The sequence below is a fragment of the Sorex fumeus genome, unplaced genomic scaffold (assembly GCF_029834395.1).
Source record: "Sorex fumeus unplaced genomic scaffold, SorFum_2.1 ptg000054l, whole genome shotgun sequence".
Taxonomy (NCBI): domain Eukaryota; kingdom Metazoa; phylum Chordata; class Mammalia; order Eulipotyphla; family Soricidae; genus Sorex; species Sorex fumeus.
Genome location: NW_026606111.1, coordinates 48,176,267 through 48,201,310, shown reverse-complemented (window position 1 = coordinate 48,201,310; position 25,044 = coordinate 48,176,267). Strand labels below are relative to the sequence as shown.

The 25,044-nt window shown below is 39.9% G+C and overlaps 1 pseudogene; it reads left to right on the top strand.

Moving 5' to 3' along the window:
* The first annotated feature begins 24,247 nt into the window (after window positions 1–24,247).
* LOC130033701 (uncharacterized) lies at window positions 24,248–24,346 on the top strand (annotated as a pseudogene).
* The last annotated feature ends 698 nt before the right edge of the window (window positions 24,347–25,044 follow it).

Below are 25,044 nucleotides of genomic sequence, written 5' to 3'. Positions count from 1 at the left end.
AAGACAAGAGGATCTGAAGGCAGAAATGAGGAAAATGCAATCAGAAATGTCAGACCTGAAAAATCTCATAGGCGAATTGAAAAGCTCAGTGGAAGTCCTCAGCAGCAGAGTAAGAGCTGCTGAGAACAGAATCAGTGAGCTCGAAGATGAAGTTCAGAGACTCTCCAGAAAAGAGCAGAAAATGGAAAAGAGACTCACAATTCGGGAACAGATGGCAAGAGAAGATCGTGATGAAGCCAAGAGGGGTAACATAAGAATTATTGGAGTCCCAGAGGGACAGGAAGAAAACCTCGATGAAGAAGAAACTGTCAAAGAAATCATTGCTACAACATTTCCAGAGCTGAAGAAAACTTGTGACCACATTCAGGAGGCCCGAAGGGTACCAGCTAGAAGAAATCCGAATAAAAATACCCCAACACACATTCTGATCAAAATGACCAAAACCTTAGACAGAGACAAAATTCTGAAAGCAGCAAGATCGAAGAAAGAAATCTCTTACAAAGGAGCATCCTTAAAATTCACAGCTGATTTTTCTGATGAAACCCTCATGGCCCGAAAACAGTGGTGGGACATAGTAAAAAAACTCAATGAAATAAATGCCTCCCCAAAAATACTTTTCCCAGCAAGACTCTCATTCATAATAGAAGGAACAACACACAGTTTCACAGACAAACAACAGCTCAGGAACTTCATAGACTCAAAACCATGGTTACAAGAACAACTAAATGGGCTACTTTAAGGCAAGAAAGGCCCCTCAAATACACCAAATTTTAACAGAACAATGGGAAAAAATCCCATAACAATAATCTCTCTCAATGTCAATGGGCTAAACGCACCAATTAAAAGACATAGAGTGGCAGGATGGATTAGAAAATTGAACCCAACATTCTGTTGCCTGCAAGAAACGCATCTCAATAGTCAAAGCAAACACAGACTCAGAGTCAAAGGCTGGAAAACAATCCTACAGGCAAACAGCTCCCATAAAAAAGCTGGGGTAGGCATTCTTATATCAGACCACATCGATTTCAGAGTGAGGAAGGCCATAAGAAACAGTGAAGGCCATGTCTTATTGATCAAAGGATCTGTACAACAGGAAGAACTTACAATAATAAATGTATATGCACCTAATGAGAGACCAGCAAAGTACTTAAAACAACTACTCATAGATTTGGAAAACGACATCAATAGCAACACAATACTAGTGGGAGACTTCAACACTGCTTTGTCACCTCTTGATAGATCAACCAGACTCAAGCTTAGAAAGGACATACTTCATTTGAGGGAAACAATGAAAGAAAGGGACTTAGTAGATATATACAGGACACTTCATCCACAAAAAGCTCAATACACATTCTTCTCAAGCATACATGGAACATTCTCCAAGATAGACCACATGCTGAGTCACAAAACATGCCTCCATAAAATTAAGAAGGTAGAGATTGTATCAACAATCTTCTCAGACCATAATGCGCTGAAATTAGAAGTAAATCACACACAAAAACAGAAAACTAAATCAAACACCTGGAAATTAAACAGTGCACTATTGAACAACGAGTGGATTAGACAGGAAATCAAAGAGGAAATCAAAAGATTCCTAGAAACGAATGAAAATGAGAACACGAGTTACCAAAACTTATGGGACACAGCAAAGGCTGTGTTAAGAGGAAAGTTTATAGCTCTACAAGCATTCCTCAGGAAGGAGGAGCGAGCACACATAAGTAACCTAACCTCACAGCTTAAGAGCTTGGAGAAGGACCAAAAAAAGGAGCACAACCCGAACAGGAGAAAGGAAATAATAAAACTCAGAGCAGAGATTAACGAGATGGAAACCCAAAAAACAATCCGAAAGATCAATGAAACCAAAAGCTGGTTCTTCGAGAAAATTAACAAGATCGATAAGCCTCTAGCAAAACTCACAAAGACAGGGAGAGAGAAAACCCTAATAAACCGAATCAGAAATGAAAAGGGGGTCATTACAACAGAAATCACAGAAATTCAGAGGATCCTCAGGGAGTACTTTGAAAAGCTTTATGCCACGGAACATCAAAACCTCGAGGAAATGGATAAATTCCTAGACTCCTACAGACTCCCAAGGCTGAACCAAGAAGACCTCGAATACCTGAACAGACATATCACCATCAAGGAAATTGAAATGGTAATAAAAAGTCTCCCCAAGCACAAAAGTCCTGGCCCGGATGGATTCACTAGTGAATTCTTCCAAATCTTTAAAGAGGACTTACTCCCGATGCTCTTTAAGCTTTTCCACGAAATTGAAATATCAAAAACACTTCCGAACAGTTTCTACGAAGCAAATATCACACTGATACCAAAAGCAGACAGAGATACCACAAAGAAAGAGAATTACAGGCCGATATCCCTGATGAACACAGATGCAAAGATCCTCAACAAACTACTAGCAAATAGAATCCAACTACTCATCAAAAAGATCATACACCATGACCAAGTAGGATTCATCCCAGGGATGCAAGGATGGTTTAACATTCGGAAATCAATCAACATAATCCACCATATCAACAAAAGAAAAGATCAAAAGCATATGATCATATCAATAGATGCAGAGAAAGCATTTGATAAGATCCAGCACCCCTTTATGATGAAAACCCTAGCCAAAATGGGTATAGAGGGGACCTTCCTCAACATAATTAAAGCCATCTACCACAAGCCTACAGCAAGCATCATCTTCAATGGGGAAAAACTGAGAGCCTTCCCTCTAAGATCAGGGACGAGACAGGGATGCCCACTCTCTCCACTGCTGTTCAATATAGTACTGCAAGTACTTGCAATAGCGATTAGGCAAGAAAAATATATTAAGGGCATTCAGGTAGGAAAGGAAGAAATCAAGTTCTCACTATTCGCAGATGATATGATACTCTACTTAGAGAACCCAATAACTTCCACCAAAAAACTCCTAGAAACAATAGACTCGTATAGTAAAGTTGCAGGTTATAAAATCAATACCCAAAAGTCCATGGCTTTCCTACACGCAAACAGTGAGAGAGAAGAAAGCAACATGAAAAAAACAATCCCGTTCACAATTGTGCCCCAGAAAATCAAGTACCTTGGAATCAGCTTAACTAAGGAAGTAAAGGACCTGTACAAAGAAAAATACAAAACGCTACTTCAGGAAATAAAAGAGAACATGAGGAAATGGAAAGATATCCCCTGCTCATGGGTCGGGAGACTTAACATTCTCAAAATGGCAATACTACCAAAAGCATTGTATAAATTCAATGCAATCCCTATAAGGATACCCATGACATTCTTCAAAGAAATGGAGCAAACACTCCTGAAATTTATATGGAACAATAAGCCCCCAAGAATAGCTAAAGCAATTCTTGGGAAAAAGAAAATGGGAGGAATCAACCTCCCGAACTTCAAACTGTACTACAAAGCAGTAATAAGTAAAACAGCATGGTACTGGAACAAAGGCAGAACTGCAGACCAATGGAACAGGGTTGAATACACTGACATCTCTCCTCAATCATATGCTCATCTAATCATTGATAAAGGTGCAAGTAATGTGAAGTGGAGTAAGGAAAGCCTCTTTAATAAATTGTGTTGGCATCACTGGATGGCTACATGCAAAAAATAAGGCTCAGAACTCTGCCTAACACCATGTACAAAAGTAAGATCAAAATGGATTAAAGACCTCAACATCAGACCAGAAACCATAAGGTACATTGAAGATAAAGTTGGCAAAACCCTCCATGACATTGAAGCTAATGGTATCTTCAAAGATCCCACGCCACTGGCAGAGCAAGTGAAAACAGAGATAGATGAATGGGACTATCTTAAACTAAGAAGCTTCTGCACCTCCAAAGAAACAGTGACCAAAATACAAAGACAGTCTACAGAATGGGAAAGGATATTCACCGAATACACATCTGACAAGGGGTTGATATCCAGGATATACAAAATACTGGTTAAACTCCACAAGAAGAAATCATCCAACCCCATCCAAAAATGGGGCAATGAAATGAACAGAAACTTTCTCAAAGAAGAAATCCGAATGGCAAAAAAGCACTTGAGAAAATGCTCTACATCATTAATCATCAGGGAGATGCAGATCAAAACCACAATGAGATACCATCTCACACCTCAGAGACTAGCCCACATTCAAAAGAACAAAAGCAACCGATGCTGGCGTGGATGTGGCGAGAAAGGGACACTCCTTCACTGTTGGTGGGAATGTCCACTGGTTCAGCCCTTCTGGAAAACAGTATGGACGATTCTCAAAAAATTAGAAATTGAGCTCCCATTTGACCCAGCAATACCACTCCTGGGAATATATCCCAGAGAGGCAAAAACGTGTAGCCGAAGTGACATCTGCACTTGTTTGTTCATTGCAGCACTCTTTACAGTAGCCAGAAACTGGAAGAGACCTGAGTGCCCAAGAACATATGACTTGTTAAAGAAACTTTGGTACATCTACACAATGGAGTACTATGTAGCTGTTAGAAAAGATGAAGTCATGAAATTTACATACAAGTGGTACAATATGGAAAGTATCATGCTAAGCGAAATGAGTCAGAAAGAGAGGGATAGACATAGAAAGATTGCATTCATCTGGGTGATATAAAGTAACAAAGTATGAGATTAATACCCAAGAATAGCTGAGATCAGCACCAGGAGGATTACTCCATAACTTAGAGGCCAGCCGGGTATCCTAGAGGAAAGGGCAGTTCAGATAGAGAAGGGAGCACCAAATAAAGGATGTTTGGAGGATCCTCCCAGGAGGGGAGATGCATGTCGAAAGTAGACTATGGACTGAACATGTTTGCCACTCAATGCCTCTTTTGCAGACCACAACACCCAAAAGGAGAGAGAGAACACAGGGGATTGCCCTGCCACAGAGACAGGGGGGATGGGGGGATGGGGGTGGGAGGGATATTATCCATGGTGGTGAAAAATGGGCACTGGTGGAGGGATGGGTATCTGATCATTGTATAATTGAAACCAAAACACAAAAAATTGTAAATCTACAACTTTAAAAAAAAATAAAATCAATAAAGGGAAAAAAAAGAAAGAAGTGTAAATGACTTGTAAACACAGGAGCAATTTTCTTTTTTTTAAATTTTTGTTTTGTTTTGTTTTATTAGTGAAAAACCATGAGGTACAGTAGTAGACTTACAAGTTGTTGTGCTTGTGTTTCAGTTATACAGTGATCAAGTACCCATCAACACCACCAGTGCCCAATCTCCAGTCCCACCAATCCCAGTATCCCTCCCACCCCCCATCCCCCATCCCCGCCTGCCTCTTTGGTAGGGCACTACCTTTTGTTCTATCTCTCCCTTTGGGTGCTGTGGTCTGCAGAAGAGACATTGGGTGGCAATCCTGTTCGGTCCTTAGACTACGTTCAGCAGGCATCTCCCATCCTGGGCAGATCTTCCCAGCACCCTTTATTGGGTGCTCCCTTCTCTATCTGCGCTGCCTTTACCCCTAGACAGTGCAGCTGGCCTCTAAGCCATGGAGTGAATAACCTGTTATGTATCACAGCTGTTCTTGGGTGTTAGACTCTTATTTTGTTCCTTTATGTTACCCAGATGAATGCAATCTTTCTAAGTCTGTCCCTCTCTTTAAGACTCATTTCCCATAGCATAATATTTTCCATGTAGTACCACACAAGAGGAATTTTCAAGCTCACTAGTAAACAAAGAGAACAAATTAAAATGAGAAATTAAAATTTCCCCCCAAATTACATATATTGGGAAATCAGGTGCTATCTTTCCCTAGCAAAGATGCTAGAAAATAGGCCTTTTAAAGTTATTTTATTGAGAATTATATCTGTATAATAGTTAGGCAATATATAGTTTAAAGCAGTTTAAAGTTTTTTAAGTCACTGTCACTGTCACTGTCCTCCCGTTTTTTATCGATTTTCTAGAGCGGGCCCAGTAATGTCTCCAGCGTGAGACTTTGTTGTAAGTTAGCTTTTGTGTGTGTATATGGAAATTCAGGGATCAAACCCATAACCTCAGAAATGTGAGGCAAATATTTTACCACCGAGGCATATTTCCAATCACAGTTAATGATTTTGCTTTTGTTTCTGTAGTGCGAAGAATAGAAACCAAAGTTTCATACATGCAAGCCAAGTTCTTTTGTCCTGAGCTACATATCACGTCACAAGTAAGTTAGCTTTTAAGAATTGATCTTAAGTAAACAATTACAAAAGTAGACAAATAGATATAGAGTTCACATCAGTGTTATCTTCGCAGTAAAACATTACAATTATAAAATCACAATAAACATTTTATAGTAACTGAAATTGATTATTTAAAAATCATACTTATATATAGACTAATATAAATACATAATTGAAAGACTCCAAAAAATGTACCTCCATTTTACTTATATGTTTATTGTGGTTCTATTTTCTTCTTAATATAGTTATCCCAAGAACAATACAAATTTGGACTTATGTGAGACTTTTTTTAATAATTATATTTTGAAAATATTTAGACATTGGTATGATGTGAAATAACTAAAGATGATCAATATAACCTAAAATTATAAAAAAAATCTAAGAAAAAGTATGCCATGCATGTATAAAATATATGCAGATAGTTTATTTGATTGGACCCCAGACTTAGTATAGGGGTTAAAGCACTTACCATGCACACAGTCAACCAAAATTAATGGCTGGCACCACCAGGAATGACCCTTGAGCACAGAGTCTGAAGTCCCAAGCACCACATACTATGGCCCAAATACCCCACAAAAGTAGAATTATAAATTATCACTTACTACCATAAAATACAAATTTATTATAAAGTCTATTATAAAATTCATTATAAGTTTTTAAATTTATTAAAATTCACAGATTGACAGGCCACACATATCACTACTTGCAGACAATGGAATTAAATACTATTAGAAAACCATCTTCTTGGTCAATAGCAGGTAAAGGTAAAGGTAAAGGCCCTCCCGTTGATCATCGATTTGCTCGAGTGGGCCCAGTAACGTCTCCATTGGAGACTTTGTTGTTACTGTGTCTGGCATATCGATTACGTCACTGGGAGCTTGCCAGGCTCTGCCGTGTGGGTGAGATACTCTTGGTAGCTTGCCGGGCTATCCAAGAGGGGCGGAGGAATTGAACTCAGGTCAGCCATGTTGGCTGCCTGCAAGGCAAACCCCCTACCGCTGTGCTATCGCTCCAGCCCGTCAATAGCAGACTATCTATTAAATTGGGGGTTTTCAAACGTTATAGAGGAGTTAGCACCCTTATGATCTGTGTCACTCAAGAATCAGTTATATGTATTTCTTTTCTATTCTTACTTCTATGTGGGGAGGGGAGCGCACCCAGATGAGCTCTTGGCTCACTTCTGACTCTGTATCCAGAGATCACCCCTGGTGGGCTCAGGGTTCTGGTAATTGAACTCAGGTTAGCTGCATACAAGGTAAACACCCTCTACATGCTGCACTAGCTCTTTGGCCTATATGTTTCTTTTAGAAAATTACATGTGAATAAAGCATTTTTAATAATTAAAACTCATTTCTAATAAAAAGTTTAATTAAAAAGTTTCATGCAGGCAAATACTGTTTTATTTATTAAAGTAAATTTAAAATTAGAATAAAACTTGATAAAGCATAGAAACCTAGCAAGCAATAGGTGCTATATATCTTATTTGCAAATTGGTAACTGTAACACATTGTCCTTTACCATTTCAAGGATGAGAGGAATCCATAGAGTAGATTTGTTCACTCAAAATGCTATATTCTCTCCAGGATGCTTACTTAAAAATATTTGCCAAAGTGCCTGTTTCTCAACGTTTTGAATACTATAGCCCTCTTTGCTATTGTTAGATCTTTCTCTTGTTTTATTTTTACATTATGTTCCAATTTTTTTATTTTTCATTTCTAAATTTTTATTACTGAGACACCATGAGGTACAGTTGTAGACTTACACATTTTTGTGCTTGGGTTTCAATGATACAATGTACAATGATACAATGATCAAATACCCATCCCTTCACCAGTGCCCATTTCCCACCACTTTCAATGTACGTACGCTAGCATCAGATGCATCCATTGAGGACCTGATGTTACAAGCGCGAATGATCAAGTACGACATCATTGGTCTGACCGAGACAAGAAGACACGAATCTCACCATGCCATTTTCGACACTGGAGAAGAATTGTTGCTCGGAACATGTGATAAAAGTGGTGTTGGAGGCATCGGTGTCCTTGTCAACACAAACTTGGCCAAGAGCATTGATACATTCGAATGCCTAACAACCCGAATCGGACGTTTTCATTTGAATAGATGTGACTCACTGCCTGAAGTTTCTATCTTCGTTGTCTACGCACCAACATCTCATTATGATGAAAGAGAAATCGAGAAGTTCTACATGGAGCTAGAGAAGTTCTATAAAGAAGACCACACCTTCTACAAGATCATTGTGGGTGATTTTAATGCCAAGATAGGAACGAGAAGATCAGCTGAAGAACTTCCCATGGGGACCCATGGCCTAGGAAGGAACGAACAGGGTGAGAGACTTTCTGACTTCATCATGTCGACCAAGACCATTCATGGTAACTCACAGTTCCAGAGGGCAGAATCTAAATGATGGACATGGGAGTCTCCCGGTGGATGATTCCACAACGAAATAGACCACATCATATTCAATCGACGGTTTTGCCTTACTGATGTCGCTGTTGCCCCAAAATTTCGAACGGGATCGGACCACTGTCTCCTGCGTGCAAAATTCTACTTCACAGAGCAGGGAGAAAGGGTTGCAAAGTTCAAAAACAGAACTCCCAGAATGACCACCAACTGGGAACTCTTTGGTACAATTGCGGCAACATGGGAAGATGCCATTGTTGACAACATTGACTAGGAATACGATCAACTGGTTCAGCACCTCCATGAATGTGTGAGGAACGCCAAAAGAGAGATAGCCACAAAAAAACCGCCTATCTTCGAAAACTCTTGAGCTAATTCGCCAGCGTGGTTTGGCGCATGCCTCAGGCATCCGCACGCTAACGTCCGAGCTCGTAAAGCAGTGCAGAGATGCGATCAAGGAAGACCTCAAAGAGAGAAGAGCAGAAGTACTGGTAGATGCGGCAGAAGCCAGGAAACGTATTTGTAAGGCCCGCCTGTCCTTCACCAACTATAAGACCAAGATGACTGCCCTCTGACGTCCTGATGGATCCATCACATCCTCCAGAACGGCAATGGAGAAGATTATCCATGACTTCTATGAAGGGAGACATCCATGACATTGGCAACTATCACCCGATCTGCCTATTGTCTGTCATCTACAAGTTGTTCACTCGAGTCATCCTGAATAGGATTGGCAGAACACTAGATAAAGGACTACCATGAGAACAAGCAGGGTTCCGCAAAGGATTCAGCACCATCGACCATATCCACACAATAACGAAGCTCATTGAGGTTTCTCGGTAGTTCAGGATGCTGCTCTGTTTAACATTCATTGATTTAAAGAAGGCCTTTGATTCTGTTGAGACGGAAGCGGTCATTGAAGCCCTAGCCAATCAGGGCATTCAAGCCCAATACATCAGGATCCTCCGAGAGCTGTATTGCGGATTCACTACCAGGATCTCACCATTCTACAAAGAAGTGATCGTTGATGTCAAGAGAGGGGTGTGGCAGGGTGATACCATTTCACCGAAACTCTTCAGAGCCTCCCTTGAGAACATCATGCGACGACTGGAATGGGAAGGAATGGGAGTGAAGATAGATGGTCGGCAACTACACCACCTCCGCTTTGCTGATTACATTGTTTCAATAACACCAAACATCAGCCAAGCTGCACAAATGCTGGCCGACTTTGACTGTGAGTGTGGAAAGGTAGGACTACAGCTGAATCTTACGAAGACAATGTTTATGAGAAACAGCCTTGTTCCTGACGCCCCATTCGCTCTCAATGGAAGGACCATCTCTGATTGCAACAGCTATGTGTACCTAGGTCCAGAGGTCAACAGGACAAATGACCTGGCACCCGAGCTGCACAGGAGGAAGACAGAGGCGTGGAACACCTTCAAGAACGTCGAAGAAATAGCTAAGAGGACGAAGAACCTCTGGCTCCGGGCACATCTCTTTGATTCCACTGTTCTTCTGCATTAACATATGCCTCAGAGACCTGGGCCCTACACAAACAAGATGAGAACGCTATTCAGGTCACCCAAAGAAGAATAGAAAGAGCCATGCTTGGAATATCACGTTTCACTCAAATGAGAGAAAGAATCCACAGTTCTGACATCCTTCTAAGATCAAGAATCAGGGACGCTGTCTCATTTTCCAAGGTGTCAGATGGGCTGGTCACGTAATGAGATTTAAAGATGACTGCTGGACTAGAGCTGTTACCGACTGGATTCCATGGGATGTCAGAAGACCGCGTGGCCACCCACCTTCCAGATGGTCAGACTTCTTCATCAAGATCATGAACGATCGGTTTGAGGCCATTCATGTTCCTGGAGCGAACAGATGGCATTGGGCTACACTAGCACGCGACAGGGATAAATGGAGATGTTACTGGCGTATGCTCATGCAAATCGACGACTAACGGAAAGTTAAGTGATTAAGTGATTAAGTTCCAATTTTTTTATTTTTAATTTCTAAATTTTTATTACTGAGACACCATGAGGTACAGTTGTAGACTTACAAATTTTTGTGCTTGGGTTTCAATGATACAATGATCAAATACCCATCCCATCACCAGTGCCCATTTCCAACCACCAATGTGCCCCAGTCTCCCTCCCATCTCCCATTCCCTCATCCCAACCTGACTCTGTGGCAGGCCATTCCCCTTGGTTCTCTCTCTCCTCTTAGGTGTTGTGGTTTGCAAAAGAGGCATTGAGTGACAATCATGTTTGGTCTATATTCTATGTTCAGCATGCTCTCCAATACTGGGAGGATCCTCCCAACACCCGTTATTTGGTGCTCCATTCTCTATCTGAGCTGCCTTTTCTGCTAGCGTGTGTGGTTGGTCTCAAAGCTATGAAGAAAAATTCCTGACACTAACCTCGGCCACTCTTGGAGTTGGTCTACTATTTTGTTATTTTATGTTCTCCGGGTGAATGCAATCTTGCTCTGTCTGTCCCTCTCTTTCTGACTCGTTTCGCTTAACATGATACTCTCCATGTAGTACCACTTGTATGTAAATTTCATGACTTCATCTTTTCTAACCCCGACATGGTACTCCATTGTGGCAATGTACCAATGATTCTTTAACCAGTCTTCTTTTCTGGGGCACTCAGGTTTTTCCCAGATTCTGGCTATGGTAAAGAGTGTGTGCAGCTCACTCTTATGGATGGGGACACAACTGGGGTTTTGCTTCTGACTGCTTTAATATGGGAATTTTTGAAATTTTGAAATTGCCCTGTCTGAAAGTTTTGTTGCTCAAGCAGTGAGGTTTCTGCCAGAATGCCTATTTCTTCAGAAATGTCTCAAATTTTTCATTTGAAATCTTATTTTTTTCTTTAAAATTTTTAACTTAAATGCATAATTACACAGATACACAGCTACAAAGTTGTGATTGAGTTTCCATCATAGTGTTCCAACACCCATTCCTTCATGACAATGTACATTTCCAACCACCAATGTCCACATTTTCCCTCTTGCCACCCACACCCAGCCAGCCTCTGTGCTCTATGGCAGACACTTTTCTTCTCTCTCTGACTCTGTCTGTCTGTCTGTCTCTCTCTGTCTCTGTGTCTGTCTGTCTCGCTGTCTGTCTCTTTCTCCTGCCCTCCCCCATTCTTTCCTTTTGCACATTATGGTTTGCAATACAGGTACTGAAAGGTTATCATGCTTATCCTTTTCCTCCTTTCAACACTCAGTTCTTTACGTGACCTTCATTTTAAATCCCAAGCCATTTTCAGATTGGTAAGAAACACTAAATCAATTTCTGAAAGAAGATGGCACCAAACCCATCCAAGAGACCCTGCCGCTGAGCTGCTCTTCCTGCCTAAAGACGTCTCTCTGGCTTCTTGAAAGAACAGCAAGGGGAGAGGCCAAGTCCTGGACCTAAGCAAACAGAAGAGGGGAACAATTATCTAAAAAAATACCAAAAGAGGCATTGAGTGGCAATCATGTTCGGTCTAGAGTCTAATTTCAGCATGCATCTCCCATCCTGGGAGGATCCTCCCAACACCCATTATTTGGTGGTCCCTTTTCAATCAAAAAATAATAAAAAAATAAAAAAAAATACAGAAACAATCTGTTTTGATTCACTTGAAATATGGAAATTCTGAATTTCCCGAGTAAGAGATTTTCCCTGGCTTCACTGAAAGGATTAAAAATTACATTGCATAAAATAGCTTTGTAATGGCCCATCTTATGGTTATTCAATTAAAAAATAAATGAATAAAATATAAATAACTCATAAAGATTAAAACTGCCACACCAAATACATGCACCTTGATTTGATGCAGATAACTCACATTTGAAAATAAAGAGAGAAAGACTAAAACAAAGTGAAAAAAGCAATGACTCCTTAGGAGGTCATATATATAGTAATTAACGTGGGAGGAGGTAGTGCTGGAACATACGAAAAGGTATTTATGATTCAAGGATTCACACCCCGAGATCTTATTGCAAAATTATGAAAATATATTTCACAATACCCACAACCATGTATGGTGAGACTCTAAATTAGATACCAATTATTTATCCACACAGATTTATTCATATGCCTATCATATGTACTAGTGAGATCAACGGAAATAATTCTTAGCACTGACATTCTTGGACACTTAAGTAGTAATCAGGATTTTATGATTAAGTTGTTATGATTTCATCGGCAATGTTTGATTCCTTAACCAACCTTGAATGTTTTTAAAAGACCAAATACAGGAATATTAATTCATTTTTAATTTAATATAAAATATGCTGAATTTCCATGTTAAATAGAGATGGATATCTTTTTCAATAGTCTATTTGGGACACTGTCCTTGACTTGTCCTATTAGGAACTGAATATGGTACACTATAATCTCTAATTACATCCCTAGTCCTCGCTATTCTACTTCTACTAATCAAAACAAACTTCACTTTAGATCTAGTTTTCCGGAATCCCAACTAAACTTATAGTAAAAAAATAAGTCTGATCAAATAATTCTGTATCCAGCAGCTGTTTAAGATGCTTACACAAGTGAAAAGAATATTGGGAAAGAAATGGACACTCTAAAGTGTCATTGAATTATGCAAAAAATACATGTTGTAATTGACCATATGAAAGAAAGAAAATTAAAGTAAATTCCTTGGTAAGTTCTGGTAGTCTTGGAACCATGTTGCCCATGGGGTAATCAGCTAGCAAAGTCTTCCTAATTTGGATGTTCCTTGTTCACATCCCTGATATCACTCTTTTCCTCTCAGATCCCATTCTCAGTAAATCATGTGCTCACCAGATCTTTTATTTCAAGCTTTGTTTTCAGAGGAACCCAAATGTCAAGTCCTTCCTTTTGCACTTATTGTCTCTTTTTCCATCATTTCAGACTTTTCTCTCAGCAATTTTTCCTCACTGAATACAACTTTCCTTCAAGGGAGTTGAAGTTTGTTAGTTTCGAGAGTTTACTGGGATCATTTTCCTCTAGTCATACATGAAAGGTAGCAAAACACTATTCAAGTTGCTCTGTTCCCAGCCAGTCAACTACCATTTCCTGGGAAAATTTGGTTGCAGTTTATTCTCAGTGTGTCAGAAACTGCATTCGTTTTCCTCCATTTCCACAAAAGTAGTTACTGGTACCAAGCAGACTTAATTAAATATATGTTCCTGTTAACCCACTTGCATTTGGGATCCATGTGAACACCTTTCACCTGGCTTTTATGAAAGGTGGTCATTCAGTTTGCTTTTCCGGTGGCATTCTGTTTCTCGTTATTCCTCTCCACAGCTAAGTAACGTGAAATTACAAACTTTCGTAAATGTTATGATTGAAAGCTCCAGAAGGAATGACAGCCCTTTCAGCTCTTTCGGTCTTATATGTAACCTGTTCTTTGGAACCTATCATGTTTTCATATGTTTGTTTTGCTTATCTTTTTCGAAAAACATTAACGTAATTAAAACACATCTACCAACTCTCCTATGATGATCACCAGCTGTCCAGTTCCCTACCCTTCACGGTTTCCTTGCCATCCATCCATCACCCCATTAACTCTCCTAGGACCATCTATTTCCACCACCAACTTCCAGGATCAAGGTTAAGCGGTACGAACCGCTTTGGGAGTGGTGACCTAGTGCGCATGTCTTAGTCCGGTACATCCCCCAACACAGCCCCAACGACACTTATAACGTTGGTTCTTGTGTGAGCTGCAGTTAAACGCGATGTGTAGAGAAGGCTACAGGCACCAGGGACCATGGAAGACCACAGTGCAGCCCCTCAAGGTAATATAATTTGAGCTCCCCCTGCTAGAAATGTCCAGATGCCATTGCCTGAAAGCAGGCTTGACCACAGCGGGGAGTTTACAAATGCAAAGACTTACAGAGGCAATGAACCTCATTGTTGATACTAGCTAGCAAAGGGTCACCGTGATAGCGACTCTGAATATTGTTGGGAATAAGGGAAATGGTGCAGGTAGGGGTGCTGAACAGAGGGCCAGAGGACTTGGTGACTTATCTTTGCATCTTCCAGGAGCTCATCTTCAGGCTTCATACTGCAACTGTTCTCTTGGCTTGGTCCCTGTTAAGAGTCATCCTTGAATGACTCTGAGGGCGTTTACCACTCATCTGGAAGGTTCATTCCCCAGTATATGTGTTCACAACCCCCAGCCATCATTTATGATTAGACCACCCAAACCTTTTAGGATGTGTCTCAAATTTCATTATTTTCCAAAAGTGGCCCTGAGGCATAAACACATCCTCCATGAAAGAATTTTAACTTTATTTCGGGTCACCTTTGACTCATCTGCCTTCTTTAGCCTATTCCAATTTTTTTCTTTTAATCCTAATCCCCAGACTGTGTCATTTCTCCCATTTTTTTTTGGAGGACACCAGGGATGGGGCATACTTGACTGTGCTCTGGTCTTACTCCTGGCCCTGCGCTCAAGTTTCACATCTGGTGGGTCTCTGGGGACCCTAAAGGATTGCAAGAATTGAACTGGGTCCTTCTTGCTTGCAGAGCAAATGCCCTGTCAGCAATACTATTCCTCTGACTCTACCCCACTCTTCATCAGGCCCATGCAATTTCTTATGGGCTTTAGAACCCTGGACCAAGTTTATCTTTCTTAGAGTCTTGTGTATTCCCCCTTTGTCCTCTCTATAACTTCCTATTCTTTCCCATGCCATCCTTCAACCCCCGGCCTCTCCCCAAAACAACCACAGCACCTCAAACTTCATAACTTTTATTAACAACCAATTAACTATGATGCATCTCTTCAATTTGTTAAAAATATATTATAATAAATAAAATTTGTATGGCATTTCCGTGTTTGTCTAAGGTAACCATCTGGTAAATAAAGTGGTACCCACCATTCCAGCTATTGGTCACTGGTCACTTGACATGATGTTTCAAATTTGTTTACAAACACCTGCATGGGAACCCCAAGATTCTACCAGTTGTTGGTTGGTTTGATGAGAGAATGATGTCATAAAATAGGCAGTTGAAAGGTTGAGGCTAGCCAATCACGAGGTCAGATTTCCAAGAAGATTACCGGATTGGATAGAGAGAGAGGTAGAATGAAGCAGGCTAGGGAGATGGAATCCTACAGTAGAGTTATAACAGTTTCACATTCCTCAGACTCTTACGTTAGAAAAATACTCCCATTATACTCAAGAGCTTACATATTTCATTAATAAATCAAGAAAATTACTAAGTAATCATTTATATTGCACTGTTCACCAACATCATTAGCTCTTATTATTAGTATATTTTATATAACGTTAACAGCACAGTGGGTAGGGCATTTGCCTTGCAGGAGGCCAACCCAAAGTTTTATACATGCAAGCCAAGTGCTTTAGCCCTGAGCCATATACCCTGTCATCAGTAAGTTAGCTTTTAACTCCAGATCTTAAGTAAACAATCAGAAAAATAGACAAATATATATATAAATGTTCACATAAATATATACTTAGCAGTACAACATTACAATTAACAAAACTCAAAAATTTTATTTTCACTGAAATTTATTTTTTAAAAATTATACTTGTATATATACTAATATAAATACATAATTTAAAGACTCCAAAGAAATGTACCTTCATTTTACTTGTATGTTTCTTGTGGTTCTATTTCTTCTTAATATAGTTATCTCACGAACAACACAAATTTGAACTTCTATATGATTTTTTTTCAATAATTATTTTTTGAAACATTTTTGGACATTGGTATTGATGTGGAATAATTAAAGATGATAAGTATATCCTAGAATAATCAAAAATCTAAGAAAATTATGCCATGCATGTATAAAATATATGCAGATAATTAATTTGATTGGACCCCAGACTTAGTATAGGGGTTAAAGCACGTACCATGCACACAGTCAACCCAAATTAATGGCTGGCACCACCAGAAATGACCATTGAGCACAGAGTCCGAAGTCCCAAGCACCACACACTATGGCCCAAATAACCCACAAAGTAGAGATATAATTTGTCACTTATTAAACACAAAATACCAATGTATTATAAAGTCTATTATAAAATCCATTATAAAATTTTTAAATGTATCAAATTTACAGATTTACAGAACACATATAGCACCACTAGCAGACAATGTAAGTAAATACTATTAATAAACCATCTTGTTCGTCAATAGCAGACTCGCTATTAAATTTGGGGGTTTTCAAACGTTATATAGTAGTTAGCACCCTTAATCTCTATTTTACTCAAGAATCAGTTATATGTTTTCTTTTCTTTTCTTCCTTTTTTGTGGGGAGGGGAGTGCACCTAGATGTGCTCCGGGCTCACTTCTGATTTTCCATCCAGAATTACTTCTGGCAGGCTCAGGGTTCTGGGGATTTAACTCAGATTAGCTGCATACAATGTAAACACCCTCTACACACTGCACTAGCTCTTTTCCCCATATGTTTCTTTTTTTAATAACTTTTCAAAAAAATTTTAATAGTTAAGCACCATAATGTACAGTTGTAGATTTACAAATCTTTGTGCTTGGGTTTCGGTCATACAATGATCAAATACCCATCCCTCCACCAGTACCCATTTTCCACCACCATGGATAATATCCCCCCAACACCCCCACCCTGCCTCTTTGGCAGGGCATTCCCTTTTGTTCTCTCTCTTCTTTTGGATGTTGTGGTCTGCAAAAGAGGCATTGAGTGGCAAACATGTTCAGTCCATAGTCTACTGTCAACATGCATCTCCCCTCCTGGGAGGATCCTCCAAACACCTTTCATTTGGTGCTCCTTTCTCTACCTGAACTGCCCTTTCCCCTAGAATACCTGGCTGGCCTCTAAGCTATGGAGTAATCCTCCTGGTGTTGATCTCAGCTATTCTTGGGTATTAATCTCATATTTTGTTACTTTATATCCCCCAGATGAATGCAATCTTTCTATGTCTATCCCTCTGTTTGTGACTCATTTTGCTTAGCATGATACTTTCCATATTGTACCACTTTTATGTAAATTTCATGACTTCATTTTTTCTAAGAGCTACATAGTACTCCATTGTGTAGATGTACCAAAGTTTCTTTAACCAGTCATCTCTTCTTGGGCACTCAGGTTTCTTCCAGTTTCTGGCAATTGTAAAGAGTGCTGCAATGAACAAATAAGTGCAGATGTCACTTCGACTACACATTTATACCTCTCTGGGATATATTCCCAGGAGTGGTGTCGCTGGGTCAAATTGGACCTCAATTTCTAATTTTTTGAGAAACGTCCATACTGTTTTCCAAAAGGGCTGAACTAGTCGGCATTCCCACCAACTGTGAAGGAGTGTCCCTATCTCGCCACATCCGCGCCAGCATCGGTTGCTTTTGTTCTTTTGAATGTGGTCCAGTCTTTGAGGTGTGAGATGGTATCTCATTGTGGTTTTGATCTGCATCTCCCTGATGATTAATGATGTAGAACATATTCTCTTGTGCTTTTTTGCCATTCGGATTTCTTCTTTGAGAAAGTTTCTGTTCATTTCATTGCCCCATTTTTTGATGGGGTTGGATGTTGTCTTCTTGTCGAGTTCAACCAGTATTTTGTATATCATTGATATGAACCCCTTGTCAGATGTGTACTCGGTGAATATCCTTTCCCATTCTGTAGACTGTCTTTGTATTTTGGTCACTGTTTCTTTGGAGGTCCAGAAGATTCTTAGTTTAAGAATATATATTTTTTGAGTACTATAGCCCTCTTTGCTATTGTTAGATATTTCTCTTGTTTTATTTTTACTTTATGTTCCAATCTTAATGGTACCACCATGTACTCAGTCAACCTAGCTATACCCTAAGGTCTCTTCCACTTTCTCCTTCACAAGTTTCTGCTTTCTGACAAAAGGGAGGACCTCGAATGCTGACATCAATCTAATACCCAGGGCCGCAGGAGATAGTGTAGTGCTTATGGAACTTGCCTCACATGCACTCAATTTGACTCCCAGCACCACCTGATTGCCAGAGTATCAAAGGCTGTATAGCATAGGAGGACCCCAACCACCATGACCACGTTTTCTGAGAATTGTCTTTGGGGCCCCCACACCTCCTGAGCATTGGTATAGAGACTCTTCCAGCAACTGAAAAATATGTAATGCCCCAGAAACATGTACTTGTCTTAAATAGGGACCCTTACTTGAGGTGAGTTTCACAAGGAAATATTGTATGAAAACATAAATCAAAGAAGCAGGGGAGAAAGGGTATATCATGTGAGAAGAGATCATATATTTGGTGAAATGTGTTAAGATTCAGATGCCCTAGTCTTCCCACCAGGGATATTCCTTCAAAAATGCCCCCATTATACTGGAAGGGTGCTAGAACATTACATGACTGAAACTCAATTTTGAGCAACTTTGTAACTGTGTATCTCTTGGTGATTCTAATTTTTAAAGTAATTTTTAAATGCACACATCAAAGTTTCCTTTTTACCACTAAATGGGAAAGATACTCTCTAATACTTATCCTCACCAAAATCTCAACAAAGTGTGACACTTGCCAGGAAATGTCCTCCCTTGCATTTTTCTCATGATACTTATTAGTACTTCACTCTTCTGTTTCTTCCCTCTTCTCATGCCAAATCTTTAGTCTCCCTTGCATGCTCGTCAAACATTATAAACATTATCCATTCAAAACTGATGCTCTTTTCCACTTCCTCCTCTTGATTTCTTGTCCATGAACTGATTCTAAAACATAACATAGCTGCAATTACTTATTCATGTTATTGACAGTCAAGGATGTATCTTAGGGTATAGCATTCTTCAAGCTATTGGCACACAGGTGAGTAACATGTTTTTTCCTACAGAGAACACAAAAATAGATATGCTGGGTTTTAATGTTCTATCAGTGGTCTGAGGTACAAATAAAGCATATATATTTTTAATGTTTTATTCAATATCTGTGAGATAGACTATTACAAATCTATTCATAATTTGCTTCCAGTCATACAACGATCCAACATCCATCCCTCCACTATTGTACATTTCCCACCACCAATGTTCCTGGTTCCGTAAAAGCATCCCCCAACACCCTACCCACACCCCATGCCTGTCTCTATGGCAGGCTCTTTAATTGTTTCTCTCTGTCTCCTTATTATTTTGTGCATCATGGGTCTCGTGTTTGTTCATCATGTTTGTTCAAGGAATTTAGTGTTTTTATCAGGAAGCTAAGGCTGGAGTAGCTTTGAGGTATGGAAATGACTGCTGAGGCTTCCATAAGTACAGGGCAGTGGGGATGGGATTCCCATTGTGACCCAGAGAAAGCCTGGAGATTTCAGTCACAAAACCCGCATATCTGAATTTTCAGCTGTTATATTTCAGTGAGAGCCATCCTGAGAATTTGGAAACCAGACGAGGGCATGGTGGCGATTTTGGATTGTGGGAGCAAGTGGCTGCACTAGGTTCTGGTTGGGTGGGCACCCAACTAACCTGCCTCCCTCGATTTACCCTAGTGTGTTCATCCTTTTGCAGGTCCAAGGTTCACTGTGGCTTTTGATCTCTTTCAAGATTTGTTTATGGGTCTCTGAAACAAGACCAATCCATTAGCTTGTATAACTGAGCCAGGGGTGGTTTGTGAACATGGCTCCCACATATCTTTTGGGAGTTTAATTTCTCGGGAAACGTAGTACTGAGGTTTTGGGATCCAGCCAGAGGCACAGTGGCCATTTGAGGTTATCAGGAATCATGAAGACACCATCAGACTGTTGATGCACTCACCTGAGGGTACAGGTTGACTTCCTGGAGGCAATGCACCACCAGACTAACAAAGATTCATTGAATTAATGAGCGAATAATCAACATTTTCAAAATGTGTCACTTTATTGCATTTTAGAAAGGTAACTTCTAACAAGTAAATAATCTTCAGGGTATAATCAAGATCTACGATTTATTCTTAATGTATTTAATAAAAGCGACACATTTTGGAAATTTGTACAAAGAAATTATTTTATATTATCTGTCTTCATAATTTACTTGTAAATTACTAAGATATCACTGTTTATTCCACTGTTCTTAGCATAGAAATTTACAGACAAAAAGTGCTAAGTAAAAGTTCATTTTGGCACTTCTGTTCAAGGTGGTACTGGAAGTACTTGCAATAGAAATAAGGTAAGAAAAAGATATTAAGGATTTTTCATGTACGAAAGGTAGAAATAAGCTCTCACTATTCACAGCAGATATCATACTCTATTTAAAGAATACTAAAACCTCTACCAAAAAAGTTCCTAGAAACAATAGACTTTCATAGTAAAATTGCAGGCTATAAAACCAATACCCAAAAGTCTATGGCTTTTTTATATGCAAATAATGAGAGAGAAGAAAGTGACATGATAAAACAATTCCATTCACAATCGTGCCTCAGAAAAATCAAGAACCTTGGAATCTGCTAACCTAAGGAGGTAAAGGACCTATACAACAGGAAATAACAAAGGACACGAGGAAATGGAAACATATCTCCTGCTTATGGAATGGGAGAATTAACATTGTCAAAATGGCAATACTCCCCAAAGCATTGTACAAATTCAATGTGATCCCTATAAAGATACCCATAACATTCTTCATAGAAATTGATCAAGCACTCCTGAAATTCGAATGGAACAACAAACGCCCACGAATAGCTAAAGCAAATCTTGGGGAAAAAACGATGGGGCATCACCTTCCCCAACCTCAAACTCTACTATGAAGTGATAATAATGAGAACAGCATGGTACTGGAACAAAGGCAGAGCCGGAGACCATTGGAAAAGGATTGAATATACTGACACACACCCTCAAATATATAATCATCTAATCTTTGATAAGGGAGCAAGAAATGTGAAGTGGAGCAAGAGAGTCCTCTTCAACAAACGGTGCAGAAAAAAACTGGACAGCTACATGGAAAAAAAATGGCTCAGACCTCTACCTAAGACCATGCACAAAAGTCAGATAAAAATGCGTCAAAGTCCTCAAAATCAGACCAGAATCCCTCATGTACATTTAATACAAGGTCGGCATATCCCTCCACGACATTGAAGTTAAAGGTATCTTCAAAGATAACACGCCACTTGCCAAGCAACTGGAAACAGAGATAAACAAAGGGGACTATTTTAAATTAAGCAGCTTCTGTACCTCAAAAGAAACAGTGACCAGAAACACAGACTCTGCCATGCAGGCATGATACTCGCAGAAGCCTACCAGGTTCTCTGGGAGTGAGAACTGAACAATAAGAGTTGTTATCTTATCAACAATATCCAGTCTCTGGATCTTGGCCATTGATGGGATGACATGGCTCCAGGGGCAGTTCGTGGTTGTAACATTTAGCTACTAGAAGATGGTGGATCTTGATGGAGGGGGTCCATTCTTGATCTGAGCAGCTTTGGAGATCTCATCCCCTGTTCCCATACACCTGGGTTCTGTTGGAGTATATGGAGCTTAGGTTTATCAAATTGCACCCATCACAGTGCTCCCGAGACACTCCCATTACTTTGTCTGTCTGTAACCACTTCTATGCTCTCTTCCCCAACCAATTTGTAAGGTCTCCTCCTTCTTAGACACTGAAGCTATACTGTAAGTTAATATTGCCTTCCTCCGTCTCCTTGTGTGTTTTGAACAGTTTACCTTAATGCAATGTCCTTTTGTATTGGTACAGGAAGACAATTACTTAATATGCTTTGTAACTTAGGAATTGATTGGCTTTGAATATTATTCACTCCTGGGCATCTGCCTTCTCAACTTAAGCCTCAGTTGCCCTCACTTCCTAGTACCCCAAGGGCAGGGTCCCGACGTGGGACTGGATGGAACAAGGGCAAGCCGGTAAGTTATGTGCTACCCTGGCATCGCGATGGGCCAGGCCAAGGTGCCACGATTCTTAACTATAAGTTAAGAGATGGATCATAGGCAAATGATGTCATGATCCAAAAGTAACGACGACATTAGGGGCCCTGCTGCTAGGAATAGGAAAGATATCTGGCCTGAGCACTGCAGTCTGAGATTGAAATGGCCCTAGAAGAGCAATTCTATAAGCTCAATGCATTTCTTACTGTGTTCATACAAAATGATTAATATTATATATGCTTATATGTTGGTTGGACAAGGAGAGGAGAAACACCTCCTAGAAGCTGTTTTCCTGTGTGTCCTGACTAGCTTGGATGAGACTGTTTCTCCCCTTCAAACTGCCTTCAGTAAATGATTTCAGTATAATGAGACAGTTTGCCTTTTCTCTCAGAAACCTAGCTGGTCTTAGATCTGCAGATCTCAGGTGCTAGTCAGGACTGATCTTTGGGATATAGATTCCCAGCTCTAGCCAGGCTGTTCTTTGGGATGCAAATCAAGGTGCTTACAGCTTGTGAAAGTGCTTGTGAAAGGTTTCAGTTTGGCTTTGTATCTTCTTTCTAGAGGCCAGTATTACTGGCCTGCTGATGTAAGGAAACAATGTGGATGTAAAGAAACAACATATGGATTGCTGCCTCAATGTTCTTTCTGTAACTCCTTTTATGAATTCACTGTAATGCGCCTTTTAGAGGTTCTATGATCTATATAAGGGGAACTTCCGGGCTCACAGTGCGCGCACGTGCTTGAGGATTCCTGAGGCCTCCATGTCATACATCTCTTCCATGTAATAACCTGCTGCTAGGAACAACCAGCCTGGCCCCCATTTCCTTCCATCTCCTGACCATCGCCATTGACCTTCGTGGAGTGGGGAAACGGCCAGACCACCGGCCTTTTATTTTTTGTGTGTTTACACAGGTTCTGCTTCCAATTCCTTCATGCATGAGGCTCCTTCAAGCTTGGGGAGAGTGGTCTTAAGCGTACCTATAGCTGGTAGCAGAGTTCATCAGCTACCGGGGCTCTAATCAGGAGGTGAGGGAAACTAACCCCGACCCTTCCAAGGTGCCCAGGTGAGGAAAGCCAGGTGCGGGGTCAGGACACTGTAATTTTAGACATATTTGGAATTAATTTTAGATCGAAAAGTACACATCATTCAAACTACTTATGTGCTTAGTAATAAATTACTATACACTTGTTCAATCACCTCAGAGACCCCACTCTGCTCAGAGAACTAGATTTTTAATTACAGGTCTGTTTTGCCTGTGTGTCATGACTGAGAATCACTATCAGTAGATATGAAACTCACTATACACAAAGATGCACACAGGCTACTTTGAGTCATCTGTGTTGCTACTATGTGTTGGCCATTAAACTTCACTGAGACCCTTTTTTCTGTCCTTTACAGGAGCCTCATGAGTCTCACCTTCCTTTCAAGTTGAACTTGTAATAAGGTGGAATGAAATCATCAATATGCTCCTCACCTCTTCATTCAGGAGAAAAATCCGACTTACATTCAAGGTGGTCAAATTGCAGACAACACCATCCACCTTTTCCTGGAGATGTACAAGGGACTGAGGTGAGAACAGCAAAAGGCTCTAGTTTAATGGTCTTAATGAAGGTTTCAGGGAAGGGCATTAAACAAGACTCATATACTATCTTCCAAAAGAATTATTTTGTAAAACTGATGCCTTGGGTATGGAAAAAGATAATATGGTAAAAACCATATTTTTCTTTCTGGGACATTAAAGTTCTAAATCTATCTATTCAAGCTGCTTTGAAATACATACCTTGCTTATGAATCACTGTCTGCCATAGGAGTGAGTAAGGACAACCCTCAAATTAATAAGTAGAGAAAAATATGGAAAAATTAACTCATACTATATTTGATGACATATATACTAAAATTGAAATGATACATAGATTAGCATTGTCCTTGCACAAAGATGACATGCAAACTTGTAAAGTGTTCCATATTGTTGTTGCAAGAAGAATTAACAGGGCTACTTTAAGCTAAGACAATCCGCACAAGTACAAAAATTCTACATAAAGATAGCACAAATCCCCATCACAACAATCTCTCTCAATGTCAATGGACTAAATGTGCCAATTCAGAGGCACAGAATGGGAAGATGAATTATAAAACTGAACCCAACATTCTGCTGCCTGAAGAAACACTTCTGAACAATCAAAGCAACCATGGGCTCAAATTCAAAGGCTGGAAAACAATTCTTCAAGAAAGAAAAGAACACCTCCACAAAGCTGGAGTGGCCATACTAGTATCAGACCACATGGACTTCAGGCTATAGGTTATAAGAGACAGTGAAGGTCATTTCTTCATGATCATGGGATCTGTACATCAGAAAAAACTCACCCTCCTCAATGTAGATTCTCCTCATGACAGACCAGCAAAATACTTAAAAACAACTTCTAATTGACTTAAAGAAAAACATTGATAGCAACACAATACTAGTTGGAGATTTCAACACTACTTTGTCACTTCTCAATAGATCAAACAGACTAAAGCTCAGCAAGGAAATATTTTCTTTAAGGGAAGTAATGAACAACTGTTGGCTTAGAGAAGAAATCAAAGAGGAAATAAAAAGTTTCCAGAAACAAATGAGAATGAGTACACGAGCTACCAGAACTTGTGGGACACAGCAAAAGCAGTGTTAATAG